General features: G+C 42.8%; 2 protein-coding genes across 3 annotated transcripts in view; both read left to right on the plus strand.

The window, feature by feature from the left end:
- The window catches only part of LOC143283171 (uncharacterized), a 54,566-nt gene extending 44,269 nt beyond the window's left edge, over window positions 1-10,297 (plus strand). The window contains exon 3 of the mRNA XM_076589341.1: window positions 9,916-10,297. The gene's annotated coding sequence lies outside the window, so the exon portion shown is untranslated. The remainder of the gene's footprint in view (window positions 1-9,915) is intronic.
- Window positions 10,298-17,636: 7,339 nt separating this feature from the next.
- Window positions 17,637-21,885, plus strand: part of LOC143283172 (uncharacterized) — a 49,285-nt gene continuing 45,036 nt past the window's right edge. Inside the window, exons 1-4 of one of the 2 annotated variants that reach the window (XM_076589344.1) lie at window positions 17,637-17,783; window positions 17,833-18,077; window positions 18,127-19,388; window positions 21,387-21,467. The gene's annotated coding sequence lies outside the window, so the exon portion shown is untranslated. Of the gene's footprint in view, window positions 17,784-17,832; window positions 18,078-18,126; window positions 19,389-21,386; window positions 21,468-21,885 lie in introns of those variants that run through there. The other variant, XM_076589342.1, reaches the window with a different exon arrangement.

Consider the following 21,885-nt stretch of genomic DNA (forward strand, 5'->3'; position numbering starts at 1 on the left):
TGCGATATCATACCACAATAATTATAAACCCTATCCACATGCTTAAAACTATTCCCGATGTCATAATACACAAAAACCATATCGCAATAGCCTATTCAAAAACCATTTTCATCTCTTAGCACCGGTGACACACGTCATCATACATTTTTTTTTTTTAAATCGACATTTCAAAAGCAGACACACGCTTCCCCCCTCCCTAAATACATCACCATGCACAAACAGGCACTCATTTAAATGCACCATCATTTAAATTGTTTTTAAAAGTTGAAAAACACTGGGGGTGGGGGTGGGTAGGTGCGGGGAGGGGGGGGGGTTGAGGGACAGAGGTAGGGAGTTCCAGACTGTGTGGGGCAAAGACAAAGAACGATTTTTATTGACACAGGTCTCAAGAGAGAACCGAGGAACATGTCAGCAGAGAGATGTCACATGATGAGCGCAGCGACCTACAACAATTCCAGACATTGATCCCCTCAGCCTGTGACTAAACTGTGTTGCTTCACACACACACACACACACACACCGTGGATGTCTGTCGAAGATGTGACTGTCGCCATGGTGTGAGTGCGGCCCCGACCTCCAAGTACCATGTACCAGTGCACAGCAGTTACACCAGAGGCGCGTTTCGTACACGCTAGTTAAGCAAGGTACTCGCGAGTTTCGCTAGGAAGGTGCGTTTCTCGTGTCCACCTCGCGGCAACAGTGGCTAGGTTCTCGCGAGTCGAGGCTAGGTATCCTTCAGAGCAACTTTGCTGCGAGGTAAGCATTAAATCTGCTTACCGCCTCGTATTCGTTTCATTACCCTCGCCACTCACCCTGTCAGCACTCACCCTGTCACCCTGTCACCATTCGTTCTGTCACCACTCACCCTGTCACCACTCACCATTCGTTCTGTCACCACTCACCCTGTCGCCACTCACCCTGTCACCACTCACCATTCGTTCTGTCACCACTCACCCTGTCGCCACTCACCCTGTCACCACTCACCATTCGTTCTGTCACCACTCACCCTGTCGCCACTCACCCTGTCACCACTCACCATTCGTTCTGTCACCACTCACCCTGTCGCCACTCACCATTCGTTCTGTCACCACTCACCCTGTCACCCTGTCACCACTCACCCTGTCGCCACTCACCCTGTCACCACTCGTACTGTCACCACTCACCCTGTCGCCACTCACCCTGTCACCACTCACCCTGTCACCACTCACCCTGTCGCCACTCACCCTGTCACCCTGTCACCACTCACCCTGTCGCCACTCACCCTGTCACCACTCACCCTGTCACCACTCACCCTGTCGCCACTCACCCTGTCACCACTCACCCTGTCGCCACTCACCCTGTCACCACTCGTTCTGTCGCCATTCACCCTGTCACCACTCGTTCTGTCACCACTCACCCTGTCACCACTCACCCTGTCGCCACTCACCCTGTCACCACTCGTTCTGTCACCACTCACCCTGTCGCCACTCGTTCTGTCACCACTCACCCTGTCGCCACTCGTTCTGTCGCCACTCACCCTGTCACCACTCGTTCTGTCACCACTCACCCTGTCGCCACTCACCCTGTCACCACTCACCCTGTCACCACTCACCCTCGGCACTGGCACGCAAGCGTGCTGGCGATTAAGAAAGGCGTCTCGGACTTCAGCAGATGTGACAGGATCAATGGTTGACATCATCTGGGCCTGTCGTTTACTGTCCAGCAGCTCTGGGGGTGGACGGGTGGCCAGGTGGTAACGCGCCTGATTGGGAACCCAGTATGCGCGGGTTCGAATCCCCTTGTACTGTTAGGGATTTTTACTCTTCTCTCCCCCCCCCCCCCCCCCCCATGCCCATCTCCACTCCCCCCCCCCCCTCCCCACCCCCCCCGACCTTCCCGACCCTCCTCCTGTGGACCTAGAGTGGTGATGTGGTGCCAGTCTTTTTAGGAAGAGACGCTAAACTGAGGTCTCGTGTGTGCAGCCGGCGTGTACTTAGCGCATGACCAAAGAATCCATGGCATCAAGCGGGTTGTCCCTGGTAAAATGCCACCTTCCACCTTCAACAGAAGTTGAGAAAACACAGACGTCTTTAAGCCCTGAAGACTATCCAGACAATGTTTGAAAATATATCAACTAATTACAGCCAAAATGATCTTTCCAACTAATTACAGCTAAATTTTGCCTCCTTTGAGGATATTACAAAAATTGAAATAAAAACAATACACTTGCAGACATGTAGCCAATGAGAGGAGTTTTACGGTTCTAGCCTGCTCGATAAGGCATCCATACTCCGTTTTCGGGAGGGGGTGCGTGCTGGGTATGTTCGTGTTTCCATAACCCCACCGAACACTGACGCGGATTCTCCGGAACTTCGACGTGCGTCATTATGTTCCGCTTGTGTGAACACACGGAAGGGGTTCAGGCACTAGCAAGTCTGCATCATCTGTTGACCTGGGTGATCAGGAAAATCTCTACCCCTTAACCCATCCAGCGCAGCCACGATTCGAACCCAGTGTGTGTGTGTGTGTGTGTGTGTGTGTGTGTGTGTGTGAACACACAGTGCAAGCACTTTCGTTCATGGTGTTCACAAGGAAATTATCTTTCTGTGTTTCTTTCTCTATCTCTCTCACACACACACACACACACACACACACACACACACACACACACATGCACGCACGCACGCACGCACGCACGCACGCACGCGCACACACAAACACACACAGATACACACACACACACACACACACAGGGGGATAACTGCAAGGAGTCCTTTCTTAATAGTGATGACGTGGTTGTCTTTCTTCAAATGCAGCCAGTGCATGTCACGTGCGCAGAGCGAGAGGGAGGAAAGGGGTGGTGGTGGGGGTGTTCTTTATCTTGATGGCCAAAGATTCCTAAGCAGGTTGAATCCCACGGGAATCATCTGTACATAGACCTACTGTGCAAGGGTTCTGGTTAATCCCTCCTCTCTCTCTCTCTCTCTCTCTCTCTCTCTCACTTGCAGACACACACACACAGACACACCACAGACACAGACAAACAGACCCACACACACACGCGCGCGCGCGCACGCGCAGATGTAAACTGACGCACTGACACACAATGCGAGAACCAGAAACAAGAAACACATGATTTGTTTGAGCGTTGAAGCTTTCGTTTATTATTGACACCGGTATGGCACATTATTTCCATGAGCACACGTTTGTGGAACATACCCCCACCCCTCACACAATCCACAAACTGGGTTACTTGTATTTCTTCTGCTAAGGCACTTGAGATATAGTTTGTTTGTTTTTTTCTTCTTTTTAAAAAGAAAAAGAAAATGAAGATGAAGAAAAATGTGTGTGTGTGTGTGTGTGTGTGTGTGTGTGTGTGTGTGTGCGTGCAGTGGAGTGATGGCCTAGAGGTAACTAACACGTCCGGCCAGGATTCAAGAGAATCTGAGCGCACTGGTTGGAATACCGGCACAGTCGGCAGTATTTTCTCCCCCAGCACAAGACCTTGAGTGGTGGTCTGGACGCTAGTCGTTCGGATGAGACGATAAATCGAGATCCCGTGTGCAGCATGCATTTAACTCACGTAAAAGAACCCACGGCAACAAAAGGGTTGTCCCTGGCAAAATTCTGTAGAAAAATCCACTTCGATAGGAAAAAAGTTTTTTTTAAACTGCAAACAAAAACAAAAACAAAAAAGGGGGGGGGGGGCGCTCTCTGTGTAGCGACGCGCTCTCCCTGGGGAGAGCAGCCCGAATTTCAAACAGAGAAATCTGTTGTGACAAAAAAGAGTAATACAATACAATACATTACAATACAATACAATGCCTGACAATATAATACAAAACATTGTACAATGCATTTTTTTAAAATGATTTCATAAGACACAAGGAAACGGTAAAAATTTCTCGATGTATTCACTTCAAAGCTTGCCTGGAACAAACCTAATTATTGGGTACATAATAAAGCCAGAAGGAGAATAAATTGCTATAAAATCATTAGAAAGCAGAAATGGGGGCAAGATACAACGGTTTTGAAACACTTATTCTGTTTTATTATTATGACTGAAGTATTTTTCTGTGCAGTAAATTACCTCGTAAGAATTGCAAAACATAAACTGCATCGCCCTATTTTTAACATTCTTACTAAATATTTTAAACTATAAATTTCAGTATCATGCATTCCACAAGTTAAAATACCTATGTCTATGACATAAGTAAGACTGAAAATCTCCTATTCCATGATATCACACATCTCTAGAAATCACAGGAAGCACAAAATTCCAACAGCGTCTTCCGCACGACTGCAATCAGCACTGAATTCATCGCGGAAAAAGAAAAGAAATATACAGTGTGAAGGGATCCGAGAGAATCAATGACTGTTACTTTTTTCTGCATTATAAAAAAAAAGAAAAAAAGGAACAAATAAAAATATTTTGGAAAAAAAAAGAATATGTGGAAAAGTATTTGGGTGTTAAAAACAGAAATTAATAGTCATTCTCATCCTTGGGTCTCAGTCTCAGTGCACTGTATTGTTTCTGGAGAAGCCATTCTGGCGAAAGTTTAATTCAAAGAAAATAAAGTTGTCCCACTGGAAAAGAGAGGAGAAAAAAAAGCCAAAGTAAAGATTGTTCAAATTTGAAGATGGATGACAATAAAACATTCAAAACATTCCCCAGTCCAGTAAGCAAGAAATCTACATCGCAGTCACGGGAACTGGTTCTGTCTATTGCTGCTGGCCACACACGGGACAGATGTTGAAGACTGTTGTCCGAAGGCAGACTGGACAGAAGCCGTGTCCGCACGGCAGCAGCACTCTGTACGGCACCATCTGGCACCGCTGGCACCACCACAGGGGCTGCTGACGTACGTTACGCCTGTGAAGTTGGCGCAACCTCTCTGCAACAGAAGATAACACACGTACGTCATCGTAAAACAGAGATATGACGGTCAACGTTCCAGCATACACATTTTAGTTAGACAAATACTCGTTTCAGATGGTGAGCGGAATCATGATTTGGATCGATAGGTCTATGATTATATATGTAAGTGATATAGTAACCCCTCACCCCTTCCTACCTTCCCAGTACCCCCGTTTCGATTTCGTTTTTTTTCCTCGTGGACTGTAAGGAACACAGTTTTCTTGACCTGCCGGTTTTCTGTTCACTCATGTCAGGATCTGCAACGGTCAACACAGATGGCGTAGCGAACGGAAGTTAATGTATTATGATTGGCATCACTGATGTTAACCATGTCGTTAATTTTATTGCTATTACCTAAGTCATAATTGGAATCACTAATGTTTACCATGTCTGTATAAATTCTATTGACATTACCTGGACATGCTAACAGCTGGGTTTTTGCTGTCGTCACATGATAATGACTACATGTGGCGCTTCGCGAGGGGGCGACAGGCAGGTGTTTGTTCTCTGTGTTTCATTCGTGATTTTGCTGTCCTGGCCCTGTCCTTGTGCTTTTATATTGTTTCAAAGTGGTGTGTAAGGTGTTAAACATGAAGAGTGTGACGGTTGTGAGGCTGTTTGTGGTGGTGCTGGCTGTGTTCCGGACTTGTGTTTGTGGTGTTTTTGTGTCACCGGGTGGTTCAAATGGCGGACAGCGAGGAGGTACAGGCGCCTTACATTACGACCGTGATTTCCTTCTCAGTTTACGGTCAGTGCACGACCCATCCGCTTTTATTGAGCAACTGTTTCCTCGTGATCTTATTTGTGATGATGAGGAGAATGAAAGAGAAGGTGAGAGAAAGAAAGCACGAAAGAGAGGAAAGAGAGGAGGCGTGAAGAGAAGACTGAGAAAAAATAAAACTAAGCCCCCACTGCCATCTATGATTTTATCCAATGTCAGATCTCTTAACCCAAACGGCAAAAACCGTCATTTAGATGAAGTACGAGCAAACTGTCGATTTTTAAATGATTTTAGGGACTCGTGTGTGCTTTGTTTTACCGAAACCTGGTTTAGTGAGAAAGTGTCGAATGAATGTGTTGCGATCGATGGTTTTAACACTCCGTACAGAATGGACAGAGACTGCAAGAAAGTGGGGAAGAAAATGGGTGGTGGCGTGTGCCTGTATGTCAACGAAAAGTGGTGTGACAGTGCAATTGTGTGTGTGAAGAAGCAACTGTGTACACAGGAACTTGAACTCATATCAGTGTCGCTGAGGCCTCGATACCTGCCACGTGAGTTCGGCCGTATTTTTTTTGACTGTTGTGTACGCCCCAGTCTTTGACCAGGCATCTGCTGCACGTGCAGGAAAGACGATCGCAGGTGTTGTTCGCGACCTTCAACTCATCTCTGCCGACGCCCCGTGTTTTATTGTTGGAGATTTTAATCACTGTGATTTAAAGAAAGCCTTACCTTCTTTTAAACAATATGTTACCTGCCGGACCCGACTGGACAAGACAATCGATCTATGTTATGGGAACATTCCTAATGCCTACAAATCTGTTCCCCTAGCACCAGTGGGTGTATCTTATCATCATGTTCATTTAATCCCAGCCTACAGACCAAAGATACAGACAGAGCCGATTGTGAAAAAGTGTGTGAAAGTTTGGACGTCAGAGAGTGTGGATGAACTGAGAGGATGTTTTGATTGTACTGATTGGAGTGTGTTGACTGACCCATGTGAGAATGTTCATGAAGCAGCTGATGTTGTTACATCTTATATCAGTTTCTGTGAAGACATGATAATTCCGACAAAAATAATTAAACTTTTCCCCAACAACAAACCATGGATCTCGAAGTCTCTCAAAACAATTTTAAACGAGAAAAAGGTAGCGTTTCAGTCAGGGAACAAGAAGGATAGGAAACTGATACAAAAGAAGCTTAGAGGTGAATTACGAAGGGGACAGAGGGAATTCAAATCAAAAGTAGAGCAACAGTTTCAGACAGGAAAAATGGCAGATGCATGGGATGGGTTAAAAATTATCACTGGAGAAACGAAAAGGAAAACAGTAGCTTGTGAAATGAAAAAGGATGAATTCATGAACAGCTTGATTTTTCAAACAAACTGGATGATTTCTACTGTCGCTTTGAAAGGAATGATCTGGGAAGGGAAGTGGTTAGTGTTATCTCACAGTTGCAGGAAAAGATCAAAGATAGGAACACAGGTGAGGACTTTGAGTTCGATGCAAAAGTTGTTGAATCTTTATTTTAAAAACTGAATGTCACGAAAGCAATTGGCCCCGACAATATCTGCGGAAAATTACTGAAAACATGTGCTTCCCAGTTGTGTGACGTGTTCTGTAAAATTTTCAACTGGTCTCTGAAGGACTGCTCTGTCCCCAGCATCTGGAAAAAATCTATCTGCCCTGTCCCCAAGAAAAAGAACCCAGCCGCACTAAATGATTACCGTCCTGTTGCCCTGACTTCAGTAGTGATGAAATGCTTTGAAAAAATTATTCTCCGCCATCTTTTTTCTTTCACTGAACAGCAGCTTGACTCTCTTCAGTTTGCTTACAAAGCACACAGAAGTACTGACGATGCTATCCTAACTCTCCTTCATAATGCTTTCCTTCATTTGAATAACACGGGATCTTTTGTTCGTATCTTTTTTGTTGACTTCTCTTCTGCTTTTAACACAATACAACCTCATCTCCTTGGCCTCAAACTGCTAGGCATGGATGTTGATCCGAAGCTTACTCTTTGGATAGTAAGTTTTCTTCTCAATAGAACTCAGTCCGTCCGCTTTCATTTTGCCCACTCTTCTCTAAAATCTACTTCTACTGGTGCACCCCAAGGTACAGTGCTGTCCCCTGTTCTTTTTACACTGTACACAAATGACTGCAGAGGCACAGAGGAAACTCATGTCATAAAATATTCTGATGATTCAGCAATTGAAGATCTGTCCAACCTCTGATACTATTTATTTCAGTGAAATTAAAAAATTCTGTTCTTGGTGTGAGAAAAACTATCTGGATCTCAACGTATTGAAAACAAAATAAATGTTAATAGATTTTCGGAAAGACCCCTTGCCTGTAGCTAACCTTGTTATTGATGGTCAAACAGTGGAGAGGGTCAATGAATATAGATATTTAGGGACCATCTTAGACAATAAGCTGACTTTTGACAGAAATGTTGATTCCATTCATAAGAAATGTCAATCTAGAATTTTTTATTTACAGAAGCTTAGAAATGTTGGTATAAATTCAAATATTCTTCAAAGTTATTATCGATGTTGTATCGAGTCCGTGCTCACAGTTTCATTTATGTGCTGGTATGGAAGTTTGGGAGTGAGGAGTAAGCGTGTTTTGAACGATGTCATGAGTGTATGCAGTAAAATTGTGGGAGTGAAACAAGCTAGTATGCAAGAGCTGTATGAAAGTCGAGTGGTTAAAAAAAAGCAGGCAGATAGCAACTGACGACACCCATATTTTAGCAAAGTATTATGAGCTATTGCCATCAGGACGACGCTACAGAACTTTTAAGTTGAAATCCAGAGCTCTGAAGACTTTTATTCCACGTTCAATCCACCTTTTAAATTCTTGAGAACTCTGTGTGTGTGTGTGTGTGTGTGTGTGTGTGTGTGTGTGTGTGTGTGTGTGTGAGACGTGTGAAAGTCCGTGCATGATAGGTTGTACCTTGTTCTAGTTGTGGTGTGTGTGTGTGTGTGTGTGTGTGTGTGTGTGTGTGTGTGTGTGTGTGCGCGCGCGCGCACTCTCATGTGAGACGTGTGAAAGTCCTGTGGGAAAGAACCTTCTTTTTTTTCTTTTTTTTTATGCTGCAGAGGTTCCCCTCTGTTTTATTTAATCCAAAGTAGTGTTTCGTTTTGGGTGATAGCGTCAGATTTACTTGTAGAGCAAAGTTCCCATTATTCTAATTAGTGGAACTGTTCGACCCTAACATGTGATATGTCGTCTTGATTACATTACGAAACCTTAATTTGATGAGAAAGAGTGAGAGACAGTGTGAGTGTGTGTGTGAGTGAGTGGGCAGGGGAATGAGGTGGGGGAATTATAATGGGCGTTTGTGTGCATGCATGGATGTATGTAGGGAGAGGGTGGGGGAGACACGTATGTGAGTATGTGTGTGCGTTAGAATATTTTTTGAGATAATGATATTAATGAAATTTGGTAAATTGATTTGTTAAATATGTTCTTTTTAAATCATACCTTCCCTCAAATAAGAATTTCCTTGTGTTTGCTCAGTTAATATTTTATTCAAATGGTTGCGAAAATGTCAGTACAACAAACAGTTAATCTGACAATAAATGGTTTCAGTCAGTGTGTGTGTGTGTGTGTGTGTGTGTGTGTGTGTGTGTGTGTGTTTACTGAGCTTAAAAACGTGACAATTGGTTATAATGAATGTGCAATATGTAGGAGGAATAATGTGCAATATGCAGGATGAATGTACAGTGCAGTATGTCTGATGCTAACGTCCATATTCTAAATATATTTCTGTTAATAATTACGATGTAATAATTAATTGCAATGGTTTAAAAAGCGAATATGTGAAATGCTTTTATTTGAGAACATATGTTTATTACTCTTGTTTAATCAAGTAATCCGCGTGTGTGTGTGTGTGTGTGGGGGGGGGGGGGGTGCCGGGGGGGGGGGGGTGCTGATTATCTGGTTGCGGTTTTCCGCAATTTATCTTTATTCTTATCTTATCTGTCTATTATAATCAATGTGCAGTATAGTAGGCTATGTTTATAATTATATTCAAATAATGTTTCTTAATTCTTTCTGTTTTTACATTAAGAATACTAGTTATTACTGCAGTGTGTGAATGGATGCATGTATGAAACGGTGTATGTGATATTTTTTACATTTGTATATCCGTAATATTCGTAAAAGCTGTTGTTGACTTTTACAGTTATGGTCCCCATGTTGTTTACTTGTCTATGTTGTGATAATGCACCTGACCAAATTTCTCCAGTTGGAGATAATAAAGTTAATCTTATCTTATCTTATCTTATCTTAACCAGGGATTGGAACCTCCAGACCCTGACAGAAACAGCCCGAGACAGACAGACAGAAAAGCAGAGAGACCACGTCAGCATCGGTATGGATCAGGCCTGGACACTAACAATGTCAGTCGAACACTGACTCAGGTGATACAGCAACGGATGTCTCGTGGGCATTAAGAGGTCAGAAACAACACCAGACGTCAACCTGTGGCAAAGAACCAACCAGATTCCCTTCAGCAAGGACATCAGGAAATAGAGTTGGACTGCCCACACCTTTTGCAAAACCCCAAACATCTTCACCTTACCCTGGAGTGGAACCTCAAGGTTGTTGTTATTGTAATGTTCACTTTGTTTTGTTGTTGTTGTTGTCATTGTCGTCGTCGTCGTCGTCGATAAACAATGTTGACGTACAGGAAATAGGGGCTGTTTATTTCTGTGGGGGTGTCAGGCACTTACCTTCCATCAAGTCCTCCTGACACTGAGCGATCACTGTCACACGTGGACGAAGATTCAGGTTCTGTGAACACACACAATTGGTCTGAATCAGCATCTTGACACCATGGGAATGAGTGTGAGTATGTGTGTGCGTGCGTGCGTGTGTGTGTGTATGTGCGTTCGCGGGTGTGTGTGCGTGCGTGCGTGTGCGTGCATGCCATTGCGTGCGCGCGCGTGTGTGTGTGTGCGTGCGTTCGCGTGCGTGCGTTCGTGTGTGTGTGTGCGTGTGTGTGCGTGCGTGTGTGTGTGTGCGTGTGTGTGTGTGTGTGTGCACGCGTACGTGTGTGCCAGTGTGCGCTTGCTTGCTTGCGCACGTGTGTGTGTGTGTGTGGGGATGGTTGGTGTGGGTGCCGAGGTGAATGAAATGAGTGACATGCTTTAAGAGAACTCGACAGTGTAATAATAATAATAATGATAATAATAATGATAATAGGACCACTTAAATTTTGAACTTCAACATATCTAAAAACTAATTACGCAGTTGGAAAGAACATAAAAAACTAAGTTCACATGCAAATTTTCATTGCATTATACCCAGTAGTTTTTAAGAAAACGGCGTCTAAAAATGTGCAAAAATGACGCGTTTTGACAGATTTAACAAATTGCTATTTTTAGACTGTCATAAAATTTTAAGATGAAGACTTACCACATTGTTCTTTGCTGTACTTGGAACCACCAATACCTAGTTTATGCTGATGTTTTTCTGGCCTACTCAAGAACATGCTTAGAGAGAGACAGTGCCTCCAAAATAGCAAAATATTCAGTTTTGTCAAGTGTCGAATGGCCTGATTTCACAGTGATAACATGCCGACTTATAATGTTGATATCTCAGAAAGTTTTCATGCTACAAAAACATTTCAAATATGTGCATGTTCAGAAAAGCATGTAGAATACAGGTTTTTGGAAGACGCTATCAGAAATGCAGATAACAGTGAAAACAGTCACAAAGTATATGGTTTTTAGTAACAAATGAGCAAGTTTTTTACAATCATGATGATACTATGCTGTCAGATATCACCAGAGTAATTGTAAATATGCATATTTGACATAACAGAAGTCTTTGACTTGGACAACTAAGCTTAATCAATTAACAAAATATGTGTATATATTGTTTCCATTTCATCTGCAATGTTTTCCATTGCTCCTCTTGCACACTCCAGATTCTGTTCGTCGGAATCAGGTCGAAGTCACTGAAAAACACATAGATGCTTTCTACAGTGTTGATTTTGTCAGACTGGGGCCATCTGAAGATGTTGGTGTTGTTTTTCTGCAACATGAAGCTGATGTCTGCTTTGTTGTCACTGTGTACTTGGAGCAACTTGCGCTCAACTATTGACACCACACGTGGAAAGGTACACTCTGGGAACAATTTGTGTAGAAAATGTTCCATTTCCCCCCAGGTTTTGTTTTCTTGATGCTTTAGCATATTTAACTGCATCAAGAGTTTGTTGCTGATGGAACCTTGGGTGCTGATGGTGGTCTTCCTCGTCCACTGTGTGCAACAGTCACCCTTAAGGCTTTATACTGATCATCATCTGAAATACACAGGCATGAAATTTGAGACAGCTCTAATGCTTTAAAATACTTTTTTTTTCATTTCATGGATGCTTTTGCATATATATCATTTATATGTGTGTGTGCATGAGTGTGTGATGAATGTGCACTGATACATGATCTACTAATTTCATTACTACTCCACTGTAATGGTTTCACTTAAATTGATGTAAGTTTTATGTAACAACATATCTTAAACTTATTTCATGTTTACTAATCATGTAAGTTATTTATTCTTTACATCATTTACACACACACACACACACACACACACACACACACACAACGCACGCACACACACACACACACACACACACACACACACACACACACACACACACACACACACTAACTAATCCATACTCAGGCAACCTCATGTATGCATGCTACATCAGTTCGACACTAACTCTGTGCATACACACCTTGCATATAACATACATACTTATGCGCGCACGCAAGCACGCGCGCGCGCGCACACACACACACACACACACACACACACACACACACACACACAACACACACACAGACACGTGAAATTTTCTTGACGTTTGACGATCAGAACAGAAGTGGAAAGATACACGTGTTCCCATGCTGTCCGACGTCGGTCACAATATTAAACCATCAATCCGCTCTCACTAACTCAAAACCCTTGTACAACAAAAAAAATACTGAATAATCTGACACTTCATCTTCTAGATACAGCTGTCGATCGCGGTAAATTTTTGAATAAAAGATGATAATTGTGCTAAAAAAATCACGTGACTGACGAAGCGTTACTGTTCCCAGTTACACATCAACACTGCTGAAGCAAAGTTGTTAGGATCCATCCAAACCCACAAAAATATAAAAAATATTACTTATATTTATTTTCAAAATAAACAAATTGAAAAAAATGGGCTTCTTACAAACCTGTAAGTTGTGTGTTTTCCATTCTTCAAACGATGATGACGAGTAGACGGAGGCTCCTTTGATCGCCGCCATGGTCGAGCTGCGCTGCGGGATCCGAAATCGGTCACTCGTTTTTCTTCCAAAGCGCGTTCGAGACTCTTTCTTTATAGAAAAGCCATGAATTGCACTTGAAAGTGCATAGTTTAAACTTTCTTTTCTTGTAATTTGCTCGTGATTTGAAACACTGGTTCGTATGTTATAGGGTCGCAAACATCAGTCTCACACTTTCGCTGCGACTTTCAGATCGACTTCCTGTGAAAACCCCAACAAATTTCTAGCCAATCAAAACGTGAGAATCCTGGCTTTCCAATGACGTAGTTTCTAATTTCTACATGGCCAAAATCAATGCAGCGCGGAGCGATCGAGTGACAACATGATGTTCAGCTCGCGCGACAAGCACGGCGGATTCTGTCACCGCAGTAAAAATCGACGCGACACCCTTTGTGTTTGAACGCCCGGCGCATACCAGTTTGACTCGAATGATAAAAACAAATACCACAGGAAGATAGATGAAAGAATGAACTTTATTCCAGTATAAGATTGGTGTCGTTTAATTAAGTTTGGTAGTGAAACGAGCGAGTTGAAAATGGTCAAATTATGGGTCTGGACTGCGCTGTTAACCACAGCCACAGTGGCCGCGGAAAAAAAAAGAGAGATGGAAAAGAGATACAGACGACTATATGCTACATAATAGTATCATCTAATACACCCAGTAAAGTGTGCTCTGAACATATAGTTTAGTTAAATGAGTCATTTAAACAAAATATGAATATTAGGTCCAATATACCCAGTTTAAATGACTTTGGAATGCATTTTCAGTTAGAATCAGTTATGAAACAAAGTATACCATATGTTTAAATTAATACAATCAGCTATCGGTTAGAAGCATTTATCAAAGTATACCATATGTTTAAATCAATACAATCAGCTATCAGTTAGAAGCATTTATCAAACAAAGTATACCATATGTTTAAATCAATACAATCAGCTATCAGAAGCATTTATCAAACAAAGTATACCATATGTTTAAATCAATACAATCAGCTATCAGTTAGAAGCATTTATCAAACAAAGTATACCATATGTTTTAATCAATACAATCAGCTATCAGTTAGAAGCATTTATCAAACAAAGTATACCATATGTTGAAATTAATACAATCAGCTATCAGTTAGAATCATTTATCAAACAAAGTATACCACATGTTGAAATTAATACAATCAGCTATCAGTTAGAATCAGTTATCAAACAAAGTATACCACATGTTGAAATTAATACAATCAGCTATCAGTTAGAATCAGTTATCAAACAAAGTATACCATATGTTGAAATTAATACAATCAGCACAGAGGGTTGTGGGCACCATTTTAGTTAAACCAGTCATGAGAACGAAGTTGAAATGAGGTTCAATGCACTCATTGATGAGGTCTCTGGGCCCTGAACACGAGGAACATGGCATGGTGCAAGAGGTCAGTTTCTGGTTCAAATCTTTGTCCTCATTCTTCATCAAGCACAAGTACAAGCGATGGCGGGTATATGCATGTGGTGCGCACTGTATATCAATTAAAACTCTTGGAAGTTCGATTCCCGCAGGCTACAGAATACAGAATACTTTATCATCTCAATAAGAGAAATTCATGTGTGGTGTAGTTTACGTAAACAATACACGAAAATCACAGAAAACACATAAAAGATATAACATGCTGAAATGCTAAGTTGATAAGGATCTTTCGAACAATGATCACAATCATACACATGCAATGATTACATACTTTCACAGTCTTTCATCACATAAATACATAAGGAACATAAAATGCATAGATACAAAGTACATGCTAATCAATCTCATACAATAATCACAAATCAACCAGTGCGATAAGTAGAATAAGAAAACAGATGAAAATATACTATAGTTAAAACACACACACACACACACACACACACACACACACACACACACACACTGACGAGCGGGATAAAAGTGACCAGAAGGCAGGAAAAAACGAAGAGCAAACAAACAAATGACTCACTAATTCCATCCTGTGTCCTCGCTCTGACGACACACTGACCACATAGAACTGACCACAGACACTGCTCTCTGCAGACTTGGGACAGCGGCGTTGTTTAGGTCGTTGTGGCCATGCGCGAGCGCATCAAGTCCGCATCGCTATGAATGGAGTTAGCTGCAGCTGGCATCAGCGCCACAGCTGATCGATGCCGCTCCGGAGCGGCGTTGCTATGCCAGCGATCGGGACGGAGCGGCGCTGCTATGCCCAGCTGCAGCTAACTCCATTCATAGCGATGCGGACTTTGGGTGTGCAACAGACCGTTTCCGCTTCCCTGCCTGTGAACCACTGTGAACAAACAACCTGAACGATGCACTCTCTCCCTGGGTCTTCCCACACTCGGGCAGCGCGAGCAGAGGCGCAGCGAAGTCGTGGGGGCGGGGCGAAGGGAGAATCGGTCTTCAAGTCTGTGCTGGAAAGGGCGGAGCGAGTTGGGGGCGGGGCTTAAATGAGGTAGCACCGGAGATTAGAAAGAGCACCAGAAATAGAAAGTTTTGGGTGGAATGCTTGGGGCAGGCCGATGTCTCTCTCTCTCTCTCTCTCTCTCCATAAAAAAATGTCTGACACCCACAGGGTTGCAAAATCAATTAAATGCCCTTAAGCCGGAAACAGACAGACTACGACGATCTCTCTCTCTCTCTGTATAAAAAATGTCTGACACACCCATAGGGTTACAAAATTAATCAAATGCTCTAAAGCAAGAAACAGACTGCAACTGACAGTGTTTTCCGCAGTCGAGGTCATCTTTCGACTCGTGAAAAATGGTGCTGTGGTGATAGGCGGGGAAATAAAAGTAACCAATACATATACATATTTAGGAATGTTATTCACAACAAAATTGAATTTGACGTCTGCGTGGGATGAAGCAAATAGAAAGGGGAAAAAAGGTGTAATCCTAATTATAAAATCACTCAGGAGACTGCGTTCGACTGACGCACAGTTTTTCTGGAAACTTTTCGACACACAAATTGAACCAGCATTGAACTATGGAGCGGAAATGTGGGGACTCATGTCAAATAACCAGATGGAAAAGGTACATACATTTGCAATGAAGCGCTTTCTTGGTGTCCCATTACACTCATTAAACACTATAATGTTTGGCGAAACCGGCAGGTACCCATTACATATTAGATCAATTGTAAAATGCATAAAATATTGGCCTAACAAGACTGCCAACATCACTGACGATTGTGTGGACAAGCATACGAGATGCTGCTACTGCAGGCCGATAAGGGCAAACAGAACTGGGTATTCCACATCAAGAAAACATTAACGGAACATGGAGTCGGTCTTGTTTGGATGTGCCAAGGAGTGGGGCACGAAAGCGGCTTTGTATCGGAATTCAAAGACAGACTATAGCATGTTACAAACAGAACTGGCACGGAGAAATAGAGAGCAATGATAGGTATAAATGGTTCTATTCGTTTAAATCAATATTTCAAACAGAGAAGTATACTTAAGATTATAACAAATAAATGGCATAAAATCTGCTTTGCGAAGCTCAGATTAAGAGCACTTGGACTGAATGCTAACAGAAGATTGTTCGATTCAAACGAAGCAACATCTCCTTGCCCAATGTGTAGCGAAAGCCCAGAATATGAAAATCATTTCACATTTAACTGCAAAAGATACGATGAATTACGAAAAAGAAAAAAAAAAAAAAAACTGCACCAGTTTCAATACAGCTACAGCGCAAAGATCTGTTCGGCAGACTGATGACAGAAAATGAAGGAATGAAATATACGGAAAACGTCCATCATCGGTCCAAATACTCATTAATCAATTAAAAATTAGCATGGGTTCTATGAGGAAAAAACATAGATAAAAAGGAAGGGCTACATTTCGATGGTCAATCTCGACATTGTAATTATTTGATGTGTTCGTATTGATATGATGTGTATCGATGTTACATGCAAAAATATTTATTACATGATTTATATGTAATTTAGTATGTGTTTGTATTGATATGATTTGTGTCGATGTAACATGCGTAAATATTTATTATATGATTTATCTGTACTCTGTTTTCTGTGAACTGTCCAAACCTTGGAGACAAACGACTGGAAAAAAAAAGAAGGCAAATGACACCCCCCTCCCCCCGTCACATGTACTCTTAAGCTAATGACAAAGTGCCAAAGTTTCGCAAATCTCTAATTAGTTTATGTTGTTTCAATTCTGCTTTTTTTTCTTCTTCATCTTTTTTCCCCTTTCTGTTCCATTTCATCTATTTTGCACCATTTGTTTTGATTATTACTACTACAGAACTGCAGTGACGCCATAGGTCAACACTTCAACAGCCCATTGCACAACTACACCCAGTGACCCCATAGGTCAACACTTCAACAGCCCATTGCACAACTACACCCAGTGACCCCATAGGTCAACACTTCAACAGCCCATTGCACAACTACACCCAGTGACGCCATAGGTCAACACTTCAACAGCCCATTGCACAACTACACCCAGTGACCCCATAGGTCAACACTTCAACAGCCCATTGCACAACTACACCCAGTGACCCTATAGGTCAACACTTCAACAGCCCATTGCACAACTACACCCAGTGACCCCATAGGTCAACACTTCAACAGCCCATTGCACAACTACACCCAGTGACCCTATAGGTCAACACTTCAACAGCCCATTGCACAGCTACACCCAGTGACCCCATAGGTCAACACTTCAACAGCCCATTGCACAACTACACCCAGTGACCCCATAGGTCAACACTTCAACAGCCCATTGCACAACTACACCCAGTGACCCCATAGGTCAACACTTCAACAGCCCATTGCACAACTACACCCAGTGACCCCATAGGTCAACACTTCAACAGCCCATTGCACAGCTACACCCAGTGACGCCATAGGTCAACACTTCAACAGCCCATTGCACAACTACACCCAGTGACCCTATAGGTCAACACTTCAACAGCCCATTGCACAGCTACACCCAGTGACCCTATAGGTCAACACTTCAACAGCCCATTGCACAGCTACACCCAGTGACCCCATAGGTCAACACTTCAACAGCCCATTGCACAACTACACCCAGTGACCCTATAGGTCAACACTTCAACAGCCCATTGCACAACTACACCCAGTGACCCCATAGGTCAACACTTCAACAGCCCATTGCACAGCTACACCCAGTGACCCTATAGGTCAACACTTCAACAGCCCATTGCACAACTACACCCAGTGACCCCATAGGTCAACACTTCAACAGCCCATTGCACAACTACACCCAGTGACCCTATAGGTCAACACTTCAACAGCCCATTGCACAACTACACCCAGTGACCCCATAGGTCAACACTTCAACAGCCCATTGCACAACTACACCCAGTGACCCCATAGGTCAACACTTCAACAGCCCATTGCACAACTACACCCAGTGACCCTATAGGTCAACACTTCAACAGCCCATTGCACAACTACACCCAGTGACCCCATAGGTCAACACTTCAACAGCCCATTGCACAACTACACCCAGTGACCCCATAGGTCAACACTTCAACAGCCCATTGCACAACTACACCCAGGCGAAGGTGGCAGCTGTATGGCAGAACCCGAGCGACAGAGAATACCGCAAACATATGGAGTCCCACGTGATCAGCCGCCTGGGGACCATCCAGCCTGCAGACATCAACACCAGAGTGATGGACTCCTAGCGGCCCTGGGCCCTCTTCTCTCTCTTTTCCCCTCCCTTTTTCACTGCTCCTGTCCCCCTGTCATCCACCTTCAGACACACACACAGTCCATAACTATGTCTTATGGAATATCCTGCATGTGCTCACAACTTATTGCTTTTACTTTTTGTTTGCTTGTTGTGTTTAGTTTATAGTGTCCATAATTCCTATGATGGTTTTACGACAAATTAAATGAGTTCTGAGTTCACACACTCATTCTCTCTCTCTCCCTCCCCCTTCCTCTCTCCCCCACTTTTCTCTCCTCCCCCCTCCCTCTCCACCACTCTCTCTCCCTCTCTCCCTCCCTCCCTGTCTCTCACTCCCTCTCTCCCCCCTCGCCCCCCCCCCCCCCCTCCGTTTTCTTTCTCTCCCGGCTTCACACGCACAGGCACACACACACACACACACACTGACCAGCACACATATTCTTACACCTTTTCATCTTTTGGCGAGCCACAACCCTCTTTTTCCACCTCCACCACCCCCTCCAGTGTTTAACCCCCCCCACACACACCCTTCTTTTCCTTTGTAAATATTGCTCACCTTTTTCTCTGTTTTTTTTTTCTTTTCTTTTTTTTTCTCTCTCTGATTACTCCTCACAGTTCTTAGTTTTACCTCTGTCTTGGTTTTGCCCTCTCTTTTCTTCTCCATTCTCTATTTTTCTCCCCATGAAGAAGGGCCTAGGGCCCGAAACGTCGGGATACTCTCTTCAAAGGACAAGTCACCACCTACAGGTTAGTCTCAACCGTTTTCTCGCCTTTTGATTATTACCTACTGTGTCGCCAGAGCTTTTCAGCTAATGACATTAAACATTAATTTTCAGTGATCAGTGTTCTCTGTAAAACAGTGTTCGAAACTGAAGTGTCTGGCACTGTTACTGTTAGTATTCTTTGACGTTCAGCCGGTTTGTGGAAAGGCGGCATTCATGTGTGTGTTTGTGTGTGTGTTTGTGTGTGTGTGTGTGTGTGTGTGTGAAGTGCTGAGTTTCTTTTTCGTGTTTTCCAGGAGGAAGGTGGTAGGATGGTAAAGACGTTTATCTGTCAAATGAAGTGTTCGTGACTGCTCTCTCTCTCTCTCTCTCTGCGTGTGTGCGTGCGTGTGTGTATGTGTGCCTGTGCACGATGTACGTACGTTATTGCGAGCGTGCGTGCCAGTGTACGCGCGCGTGTGTGTGAGTGTGTGTGTGTGTGTGTGTGTGTGTGTGTGTGTGTGTGTGTGACTTTGCACTGAAAATAGCTTTCAACTCTTAAAGCAACTCTCATGTTTACCAACACGCGCGCGCATATATGCGGCATACAAACACACACTCGAATTCGAACCCTTCCATACACCCTCTGCCCCAACGACACACTAACGCGCGCGCCGCCCGAAATCAGCAGGTTGAGACCATTTTCCCCGATTCGTAAATCCCGCCTCTCGGAAGGCCTGCTCGCGGCACCGGCGGACAGGGCCGTGTCAAGGACGGCCTGATGTATATTTATCCATAGTTGCACCAGGTCTCATTTTCTTTTTCTCAATTAACGAGTCAGACCAAGCTTAATACAATTTTCTGTGACATCTTATTTGTATAAGAAAAAAAAAAAATGTTAAATCCAATTAAATTACCACGTGGTCGCGCGAGACAGGGTTTATAATCTCTAACCATATCGGAATATAATTTTTAGTTTCTTTGCAGCTATGACAAATTTGGATGAATTTAAAACAAATGTTCATAGCTGTTCTTATGTTGTTAATTTGTACTTTATAAAAATTTCCATAATATTACAACAGCAATGAGCACTGCCAAATCTTATTTTGGAATCGTCAGAACAACCGTTACTATGGTTCTAGAAACAACATGGCGGCTGCTTTTATAGCCTAACTTGAAACCCTTATATTATAAGTCAAAGCAGAGAGCTTTGCGAACTGCCCCGGCGCAAACCCAACTCTTGAACATTTTTCCTATCGCCGGCACACACTGCCGACAAGACCAGGAGCCGGCCTTATCTAAACAACCTGTCAAACGAAAGAAGGGGCGGCTCGTGACGAGCCGTACCACAGAGAACAAAATTGCACACACACTGCACTACACTACACACCACACACACACACACACACACACCACACCACACCACACCACACCACACCACACCACACACACACACACACACACACAAGCAAAAACAAACCAAAAAACAACAACAAAACACAAGAACAAAACAAAATAAATAAAATAAAGTCAGCACGGTCTTGGCATCTCTCTCAGGAACGCACAACTGATGAGTCTAGGGGAGACTACCATGCCACGACTGATTTATTCTGGTGTATTACTTCCCTTCACACGTGTCCAGTTTTCTCCGCCAGAACTGTTTCAAAATCAGTGAACAGAAAAAGAATCTTAAAAAAAAAAAAAAAAAAAAAAAAAAAAAAGCAACACAAAGAAATAAGGGAGAAAAAAAGGAGAAATAGATGAATAAACGAATAAAGAAAAACCGAATCAATCAACCAATGAGCAAAGAAATGAACAAATGGATTTAAAATTCAAAATTATCCAGGATTTTTCACAGTGCAGTCGGAAGCCTGACAAAAGGAGGGTTGTGGAAGTGTCGGCAACTGTTTATCTTTCATTGTTTCATTTTTTGTTATCTTGAATTTCTCTCTTTCGTTTATTTATTTATTTATTTATTATTATTTTTTATATTTTTATTTTTAAAGAGGTTTACATGATGTGGTTGTGTGTTTATCTATTTCAGACTGAATTCGTGAACTCCTGGAATCTTATCGCTGATTCAGCGAAAACAAAACGAACACCAACAACAACAACAGCAAGAGAAGTTCAGTTTGCATTGATAACGCATTTTAACGTATACGACTCTTTGTTTCATTCCTTTGTTTAGCGTTTTACGCTTTCTGTATTGTTCTTACGTCATTGTCAGCCAGTCTGCATGCCCGCTGTCTGGGGATGAAATATGGTCTTTTTCAATTTCAAGGGGGTATTACTGTGTGGGGACTGATCTCTCTCTCTCTCTCTCTCTCTCTCTCTCTATATATATATATATATGTATATGCATGCTACATCGAGACCACATCTGCTGTATATAGAAAGAGCAGATTCTTGGTGATCCATCAGGCATTGAAAGCCTCTAGGTTTGTGTAAAACAATAACATAGACTGAAAAAAATGAATTACAATAAAATATAGTAAAATGAAAGATACATTTAGGGCAAGCAATAGAACTGAAACAGGAACACA

This window comes from Babylonia areolata, chromosome 6 (assembly GCF_041734735.1).
Source record: "Babylonia areolata isolate BAREFJ2019XMU chromosome 6, ASM4173473v1, whole genome shotgun sequence".
In the NCBI taxonomy this organism is placed as follows: domain Eukaryota; kingdom Metazoa; phylum Mollusca; class Gastropoda; order Neogastropoda; family Buccinidae; genus Babylonia; species Babylonia areolata.